We start from the raw sequence: 10,374 nt of genomic DNA, 5'->3' as shown, positions 1-10,374 counted from the left end.
CCTAGGTCCTTTCTTTAGATCCACCTGTCCTCCATTGGTTGGAGCTTCTGCTTGTTGCCATTTGCTGCTGCATGGATGGTTTGGTAGATGCCCTCCTCCAGATTTCCAAGAGTCTTCTTTGATTGCATATGTGAAAGTTCCTTTGGTTCAAGTGTTGGTCTACAGAGATTATCTGCAAAAAGCAGCTTGCTCAGATGCCTTTTGATGGACAACTCTGTGGTGACTCCTTGGACACTGATATTAAGAAAGTCATGGGGGCAAGGGTACCCTCTTCAGGGAAGCAGGACTAAAGCCCCTAGTGGAAAGCCTTTGGCTTCTATGGTGAAGAATAGATTTTTTTTTATTTTCTCTCGGATGTGCTGGTCTACGTTCAAGCCCAACTCTCACTTCCGTTGCAAGACCTGGATGTCTAGGTCCACCAAGTCTAGGAACAAGCCTTCCTCCCATTGAGTGCTCGTCAGCCTTCTGGGCTTTGGAGCCTGTCCACCATCCAGCTTCTCAGTCACTGTCTTTAAAAGGTTAGCTGTTGAATCCCAATTTCTGAGGGACAGGAGTATCCTGAGCTCAGTCATCCCTACGTTCCTAAATAGTAAATAGACCTTCATGAAAGCCTTTGTGCAGGGTGTCACCTGTAAGGGATATCCCAATTTCTTCTTCCTTAGTCATAAAGTTGACTTTTCTTGTGGCTCTCATCTCTGTGAGGCATGTTTCAGAGTTAGCAGCCTTAACCTATAGGGAACCCCTCCTAGTTCCACACAGGGATAAAGTTGCCTTGTGGCCTAAGGTTTATTTTCTTCCTAAGGTGGTTTCCTCCTTCCACCTTAACCAGGACAATATGCTTCCCTCCTTATGTCCTGCTTTGAAACATTCCAAAGAGATTTCTCTCCATTGTATGGTATGTTATGTGCAAGTTTACCTTTCAGCTTATTTTAGACAATCATATTCTCTATTTATAATTCATGAAGGTCCTGCCTTTTGTTTCACCACCACTAGGTAGATTAGGGCCAGCCATCACCTGAGCATACAGTCTGAAGGTTCATTCCTTCCTGTTAAGGGTCATTTCTTTCCTGTTAACACACATTCTACTAGATCTGTCAGTGCTTCATGGGCTTTCAGCATCTGCATCGAGCTTGCCGCCTGATTTTTTTCTATCAGGTTTTACTTCTTTTGATGCCAATTTGGGCTAAAGGTGTTTCTCTAAATTTAGAGTCTTCTGTTGCCTTTGTTGTTTCATGGGCATGTTACAATTTGTGACTGTGGTGTCCACCCTGCAGTTGCATTGCTTTTGGACATCGCAGCCATCTAAGACTAAGATCCTGTGTTCTGTAATGTACACAAAAATACTTCTCTGTAAAATCCTTTTTTTGGAGGACATTACAGGAAACAGGTTTCTCCCCTCTGTTCTTGTGATTCACTCCTTATTGCATACTACAAGTTTACAGCTTTGTGTGTCAATTTCCAATTACGGTACCTGAAGACAGCATATAATCCATTAATCTAAGACTAAAATCACATGTCTTGTAAAAGAAAAGGATTTTTTTCCTGTAAATTCCATAATTTTATTACCTGTTGATCCAGTCAAGGGAGTTTCAATTTCCTTCAACAGACCAAGCTATCAAGCAAAAGTTGCAATTAGGACTCATTTACACCTTCTTTTCTCTCTAAAGAGTGATTTGTGTTCAGATTGTTCCTCAGAGAGCATTATACTGTCAGTAAGGAGGTGTTGTATTGCCTCTCCACCACCTGCTTTAACCCTCTGACTACTGGAAATGGTGCCAAACCACGTGCGGTTACACACCAGTTGCATCAATGCTCCATTCACTTGAATGGGTTGTGCGTGGCAGGCATTACTGCCCGCCAAGCACAACGTGTACCTCTGACGGTAAAAACACAGCTCAACTGCCCCCCAAATCGCAAGTGTAAATAAGCCCAACTAGCCTTAGAAGGTCAAGATAAACTAACAATGTCAAGGCTAGTACAATAGATACAGTTGTGTTCAAAATAATAGCAGTCAGACATCACTAACCTGATCAATCACTGTTTTTGGTAGACATTATATTTCTACATAGCAAATAATTTACTAGCAGGTGTAGTAGAGTAATAGAAATCCAACAGACCCAACAGTCATGACATGCATGCTGCTGATTCTGTGTAATTGAATCACTAATTGAAAGGGGCATGTTCAAAATAATAGTAGTGTGGAGTTCTATTAGTGAGGTCATTCATTCTTTGAAAAACAGGTGGCAATTATTGCCCTTATTTAAGGAAGGAAGGCAGCAAATGTTGTACATGCTGGTTACAGTGCATTTCTCTCTGAAATTCTGAGGAAAATGGATCGTTCCAGACATTGTGCAGAAGAACAGCGTACCTTGATTAAAAAGTTGATTGGAGAGGGGAAAACATATAAAGAAGTGCAGAAAATGATAGGCTGCTCAGCTAAAATGATCGCAAATGCTTTAAAATGGCAACCAAAACCTGAAAGACGTGGAAGAAAGTGAAAAACTACCATTCGAATGGATAGAAGAATAGCCAAAATGGCAAGGACTCAGCCAACAATCAGCTCCAGGAAGATCAAAGAAGGTGTAAAGTTACCTGTGAGTACTGTTACAATTAGAAGACGCCTATGTGAAGCCAAGCTATCTGCAAGAAGCCCCCGCAAAGTCCCACTGTTGAAAAAAAGACATGGACTGAAGAGGTTACAATTTGCCAAAGAGCACATTGACTGGCCTAAAGAGAAATGGCGCAACATTTTGTGGACTGATGAAAGTAGGATTGTTCTTTTTGGGTCTAGTGGCTGGAGACAGTTTGTCAGACGACCCCCAAACACTGAATTCAAGCCACAGTACACTGTGAAGACAGTGAAGCATGGTTGCGCAAGCATCATGATATGGGGATGTTTCTCATACTACGGTGTTGGGCCTATTTATCGCATACCAGGGATCATGGATCAGTTTGAATACATCAGAATACTTGAAGAGGTCATGCTGCCTTATGCTGAAGAGGAAATGCTCTGGAAATGGGTGTTCCAACAAGACAACGACCCCAAACACACCAATAAACATGCAACATCTTGGTTCCAGACCAACAAGATTGACGTTATGGAGTGGCCAGCCCAATCCCCGGATCTTAATCCAATAGAAAACGTGTGGGGTGACATCAAAAATGCAGTTTCTGAGGAAAAACCAAGAAATAGAGAACTGTGGAATGTAGTCCAATCATCCTGGGCTGGAATACCTGTTCACAGGTGCCAGAAGTTGGTTGACTCCATGCAACACAGATGTACAGCAGTTCTCAGAAACAGTGCTTATACAACTAAATATTCATTAAGTGATTCAAAGGAAAGCAAAATCTTCAAACATTTTTCAGTTTATATAGTGAATGTTTGAGTTTGTAAAGAAGAATACAAACACTGCTATTTTTTTGAACAGTCTATTATTCACTTTTCCTCAATTTGTTTTAGAGGAACAACACAAATTTGATATATTTTTCTTCATGTTTTGATTTGGAATAGAATGTGTAGTGTTCTCCATGCATTTGTGTGTATGGAAATAAAAGCTATTAGAAGGATTTTGAGCTTTATTCACTTTTTTCAACACACTGCTATTATTTTGAACACAACTGTATATATTTCTAACCTTTATCCCTGAAAAAGATTTTGTTTAAAAAGTGTTACCTGGAGTTAAGTTCAGTTATCTGGACAAAGCTCTTTTGGCACTGCTTCTCCTGGTGGCTACAGGAGTGCACTTAGTTCTGAACTTCTGTGACCCAGATTCAGCTGACAGCGGGCTAAAGTTTGTTTTTGGCTGTCGCCACTCAGCCGGTCCAGACTGTGGAGGTGTCCCCGGCTTTAATGTCTGGATCTACCCAGATGCCTAAGCCTGCTGGTCACACTCCAGGGAGCTTTGAAGGAGCAGTGCAGAGAGCTGGTGACTGACAGTTGCCAGCTCTCTGCTCACTGAAGACCAAGAACCGATTGATCAGTGGTCTTTGATCGTTCAGTTCTCTTAGATGCTGTAGCTGGATCAGAGGCAAAAGTAAAATTTTTCTTTATGCTGAAAAACTGTTTAGGTTTTTTCATTCTTCTACATTACCACAGGAACATTAATGAAGTATTTCATGTACACAAGAGATGTAAAGATGTCCCTGGATGGTTTTGGTAACACAGCATGGGTCTATTGCCAGAAACTCTGTGCATTGGGGTACCAATGTAAATGAATGATGCGTAAACAAAGTACCTCCAGTTAATGCATACCACCTTGTTCCAGCAACATAGAAGTGTACAGACATTTTTGTTGAGAGCCCTGCCCTATTGTCTTTTTCTAAACTACACAAACACTCCTACTCTTAGATATTAACATAAAGCCTAATAATTCCCTAGTCAAAGATAAGAGGGGGGGCACTTGGATGAGATAAGAAGAGGACACTTTTTGAGGTGAAGTGTTCAGAGTACACAGCACAGCTCTAAATTTCTGACCAAATCAATGTTTTTTTCTGCACTTCTAGTGGTATAATAAACAGAGCAAAAGGGAGCAAATATGGGAAGGTCCTTGTTAGGATTTGTTTGCTTTAAAGGATAAGATGAATCCGATGCAACATTTTCCCATTTACATACCAGTGGAATATTCTTTAAATTGTATCCATACGTTCTCATCTGCTTATGTTTGGTTTTCAGTTTGAAATCCATATAAAAGTAAACAAGGGTTATAGTTAAATAGCACTGGAAAGCTTGTTTATCTGTTCCGCTATGTGGGCAGTTAATAAACCCCACACTTGGATTATAGACCAACTGAACCTTCATTTAAATCAAATAAATATTTCAGGTGCAGTAATACAAAAGGTGTTCAAAGTTTTTAATCTTAACACAACCTTAGCAATGTGTGGAAAACTTTGTTCCTTGCCAGCATGTTGCAGAGAGTAACCCTTGCTCTCCTTATCAAAGCAGTAGTCTCTCCGCAGAGGTACAGCTCAACCCCAGCTAAGTCAGTGCTAGGGCTCTGAAGTCAGCAAAACTCATAGTGCATGTTGATTAGAGAACTTTGACTCTAGAGATGGGGAGTTGTATTGGGCTTCTGTAGAGAGGCCACTGATTCCACACAGAAACAAAGAGTCCTTCGCTACAGCATGCTGGCAGGGGACAGGCTTCTATGCACAGGCTGTGGCTACTTTCTAAAGCAGGTAAACTGAGATTTTGCACAACTTTGGTTTTGATGCACCTGGAATGTATTTAGCTTATGTAAACTGAAAGGTCAGGTGGACTTTTAATGCTTTTTCCTGTAGCTGAAGCCACCCACTTATCCATTATTAATTGATTATATTGTTTTACACAAAATACTACCAACCTGACTGCAATTCCCCTCTTAGTGGGCCTATAAGCAACTTTCTGACCACCACTAATTCCTAAAAATGCAAACTTCTACAGTTTAAAATAAATTAACAATTAATAAATCAACATATGTGTGATTTATTGCACTGCAGACACTGATTTCTCATTGACCCCTATTGCATGCTCTCATGATCACTTTAAACAGTTGGATGAAAGCTTCAGTTATGCAGCAAGATAGGAGTTTATGATTCTCGTTTAATCACCTACTTACCGGGCCAATTCTGACATTTCTCCCAAATATGTAAAAATCAGGGTTTTTTTGCTAGAAAATTACTTAGAACCCCCGAACATTATATATTTTTTGTAGCAGAGGCCCTACAGAATAAAATAGCGGTTGCTGCAATTTTTTGTGTCACATGGTATTTGCACAGCTATTTTTCAAACACATTTTTTTTAAATACACTTTAATGAATTAAAAAACAAGCAAACAATATTTAACTAATTTTTTTTGTAAAATATGAAAGATGATATAAATAGATGATGATGGTATCATACAGGTCATGCATTAAAATTGCATACACTCATGGAATGGCACCAAAGTACGGTACTTAAAAATCTCCATAGGTGATGCTTTAAACATTTTTACAGGCTACCAGTTTAGAGTTACAGAAGAGATCTAATGGCAAAATTATTACTCTCGGTCTGACATATGTGGCAATACCTCACGTTTGAACACTGTTTACACATGTGGGCGTGGCCTACGTATTGCGTTCACCACTATGTGCGAACATGAGGGGATGGGAATGCTTTACATTTTTTTTTTTTTTTTTTTTGTACTGTATTACTTTATTTTTACACTGTCCCTTTAACCACTTGCCGCCCTGCCACTGTAGAAATACGGTGGCAGGGCGGCACTGGCAGGCAAAACCACCTTTTAAAACGCGTGTTTTGTAAACAGGGGGCACGCGTGAGGCGCGCCGCCGCCCTATCTGTCCCGCCAATCACCGCTGCGGATGTCAGTCGCCGGGTCACAGCCGGTCCTTACCGGCTGTTTCCCAGTGATCGGCGGCAAACAGTGACAGACAGCACAGCTGCAGTAGCTGTGCTGTCTGTCACTTCCCTGACAGCTCAAGGACTAGCTGATCGAGAAAGAAGAGTTTCTCTCGATCAGCCTTGTCCCATCCAGCACACACCCCCGCCCCCTAGTAAAACACTCCCCTCACTCAGATAACCCTTCCCTGCAAAATAAAGTTAACCCCTTCCTCCCCAGTGCCATTAGTACAGTGTCAGTGTTTTTTTTTTTTTTGCACTGATCACTGTATTAGTGTTTTTGGGGATGTCAGTGACCCCAAGTCAGTACCCCCCCAATGTCAGAATGTCCGCTGTAGTCCCGCCATAGGTCGCTGGTCACTGCCATAAGTCACTGATCGCCGCCATAATTCGCTGATCGCCGCCATTATTAGTATAAAAAAAAAAACTAAAAATCCCAGTATCTTTCCCGCCATTTGTAAACGCTATAACTTTCACGTAAACCAATTAATTTACAAGTATTGGGTTTTTTTTTTTTTAGCAAAGACATGTCGCAGAATGCATTTTGGCAGAAATTTATGACTAAATTTGATTTTTGCATTTTTTTTTTACTGGACATGTTTTATAGCAAAAAGTCCAAAATATTGTTTTTATTTTCCTCAAAATTGTCAGCCTTTTTTTATAGCGCAAAAAATAAAAACCGCACAGGCAATCAAATACCACCAAAAGAAAGCTCAATTTGTGGGGAAAAAAAGGATGTAAATTTCATTTATGTACCGTATTGCATGACCGCGCAATTGTCTGTTAAACTAGCGCAGCGCTGTATAGCAGAAAAATGGCGTAAATTGCAGTATTTATACCATAGTTTGTAGACGCTATAACTTCCACACAAAGCAATCAATATACACTCATTGGGATTTTTTTTTACCAAAAACATGGAGCAGAATACATTTTGGCCTAAATTTATAACCAACTTTGAGTTTACTATATATTTGTTATAGCTGAAAGTAAAAAATATTGTTTTTCTTCAAAATTTTGGGCTTTTTTTTGTTTATAGAGTGAAAAAAAGCGCACAGGTGATCAAATTACACCAAAAGAAAGCTCTATTTGTGTGAAAAAAAGGACGTAAATTTTGTTTGGGTGCAGCATTGCATGACCGCGCAATTATCAGTTGAATTAGTGCAGCGCTGAGTAGCAAAAAGAGGCCTGGTCAGGAAGGGGGGTAAATCCTCTGGAGGTCAAGTGGTTAAAAAAAAAAATGTAAATATTGTGATAGAAATAAGCAGTGACAAGTCCTCTTTATGGAGAGATATGGGGTCAATAAGGCCCCGCATCTCTCCTCTACAATTTAAAGCATTAGATTAAAAAAAAAAAAGCATTGATCTAATGCTTTAAAAAATAAAGGCCTTGTTTACATTAGCCCAGAACCAGAAGTGACACAATGACATCGCTCCAGTCGTCCTAGGCCATAGAGATGAATGGAGGCCATCTTTCCTTCACTTATATCTATGCCCTATATGTTCTTAGGCTCACCGATCATCCAGATAAGCTTGAGAACCATTGGAAAGCAGCAGGGGGGCGCTTCTAAAAGTGATCTAACAGTGAATCCGCCGCTCAGACCACTTTTAGCAAAAAGGGAATTTCCGGCTGAAATAAACATTACCAGGGTTATGGCACATTGTTGCAGCCATAACTCCAGTATTCCAATTCCAACCGAGGACGTATTTTTACTATGGCCCGGTTGGGAAGTGGTTTTTAATTGGAAAATCGCAAAAGTAAATTTGTTTGGTCAACTGCCACGCTCACTCACAGGGGTTGGACAAAAATATGTAATCACAATTTATTTTGCAGGTGTGAAAGTGACAACATGTTTTGTGTTGAAAGCAAAAGTGATGTAACATTCTTTTGCTTCCGCTGTGTGATGAGCCACCTAGCTAATAGATGTAAAGCCTCACTGTCATCACTCACTGCCTATGCTGTTAGTAATAGTCATGTCAGAGCTTACTGAGCTTCAAAGAGGGCAAATTGTTGGTACCGCTTAGCTTGTGCCTCTGTGAATAAAGTTGCCAATTTATTTGCATTGTCGCGAGGTACAGTATCACAGGTTATGATGGCATATGCATAAGCGGGGTCAACATGGTCAGCTGACTGAAGGAGACAAGAGGACATTGCGCAGGGTTATGACCCAGAATAAGAAAACTGCTGCAAAAGAGCTCAATCTCAGTCTTCCAAAACCTGTGTCCACATAAACTGTACGGAGGGAACTCCATGAGCAAAACATTTATGGGCGAGCTGCTATTGCCAAACCACTAGTGACCAATATTAATGCTCAGAAGAGGAGAGAGTGGTGCAAAACCCATACTTCATGGACTGTCGATCAATGGAAGACTGTAATATGGTCCGATGAATCAATCTTCACACTGTTCTCAACAACTAGACGTGCTTATGTGTGGCAAACACCATCCCGAGCTTACAACCAGGACTGTCTTGTGCCAATGGTAATGCAGGGTGGTGACGCAATCAAGGTTTGGGCAGTATCTTGCTATTCTGCAGGCCCCATCATCACCTTGAAAGGTAGGGTCACTGCCAGCAACTATGTACAAATTTTGTCTGACCATGTGCACCTCATGGTGCAGACATTGTTTCCTGAAAACAGCTCTATTTACCAAGACTATAATGCTCCAATGCACAATCATGGTTTGATGAGCATGCAAAGTCTCGCACCTTTCCTTGGTGGCGCAGTTGCCAGACCTCAATATCATAGAGCCGCTATGGTCAATTTTGGAGAACAAGGTTTGGGCTCGTTTTCCGCCTCTGGTATCCCTGCAAGCACTGGAACAATTTTTGTATAAAGAGTGGTATCATATTCAATTGTACACTATCCAAGACTTCTATATCTGTCAATTTCCAAGAGAATTCAGGGTGTCTTGGATGCCAAAGACAGTCCAGTACCATATTCGGTAATTATTTCATTCTTTTACTTGATGTTTCCATACTTTTGTCCAACCCCTGTACATACTTTTGTCCAACCCCTGTATATTCAGTTTGTGAACAGGAATAAAATCATGGTATAGATGTGTTGGGGCTATGCTGGCTGCTAATTCCAACACAGTACCCAAAGACATGTCAAAATGCTGCTAATTCCAACACAGTACCCAAAGACATGTCAAAATGCTGCTAATTCCAACACAGTACCCAAAGACATGTCAAAATGCTGCTAATTCCAACACAGTACCCAAAGACATGTCAAAATGCTGCTAATTCCAACACAGTACCCAAAGACATGTCAAAATGCTGCTAATTCCAACACAGTACCCAAAGACATGTCAAAATGCCAAGTTTTTCATGTTTTTACAGCATTGCTGTGGTGTGCACTAAACGAAAGTACTGCATATAGTAAATTTTTTCAGCACAGCAGGTTTCAACACATACCACTGCATTACCATGCTGCAGTGACTATAACTATACTCTTGAAATGCCCCTCGCAACATTAGAATAAAGTTCTGTGGAGAAAAAAAAAAAGAAAGCATAAGATGCACTGGGATTGGCACATCAGCACTATGTCTCATAGCCAACACCAATGTTTACATTGGAGGGCAGCTATTTACATTATGGGAGCCTACTTCTATAAAAACAATTGTGCCTGTGGTGTTAACTTTGAAAATTAGTTTCTCCATAAGGCGTATAGACACTGAGGTCAATGAGAGCTTTCCTCAAAGTGCTTTTACAGCTTGCTAAGAGGCGGTCTATACTTTAGTGTGCATGTGTATTTACTTAAAGCACAACTACACTTGCATTGAAAAAAAAAAACTGCTATCAGATAGATTTTTTTTATGGTGAAAGAAACTTTGCATGTCTCTTATGTCGTAAAATCCCCTGCTGCTTGTTTTTGTTTTTTAAATACACTGATAGACACATCAATGCAGCTCACTGTACAATCCCAACATTTGTAGGATGCTGGGATGAAGAACTCCAGCCCATTTTGAAGGTGTTATGTCACCCTTGCCCGGGCCAGTCAGTAC

The sequence above is a fragment of the Staurois parvus genome, unplaced genomic scaffold, assembly GCF_062004578.1.
Source record: "Staurois parvus isolate SC_StPar_1 unplaced genomic scaffold, SC_StPar_1.0 ptg000237l, whole genome shotgun sequence".
Lineage (NCBI taxonomy): Eukaryota > Metazoa > Chordata > Amphibia > Anura > Ranidae > Staurois > Staurois parvus.
Note: the sequence above shows the minus strand (reverse complement) of the source record.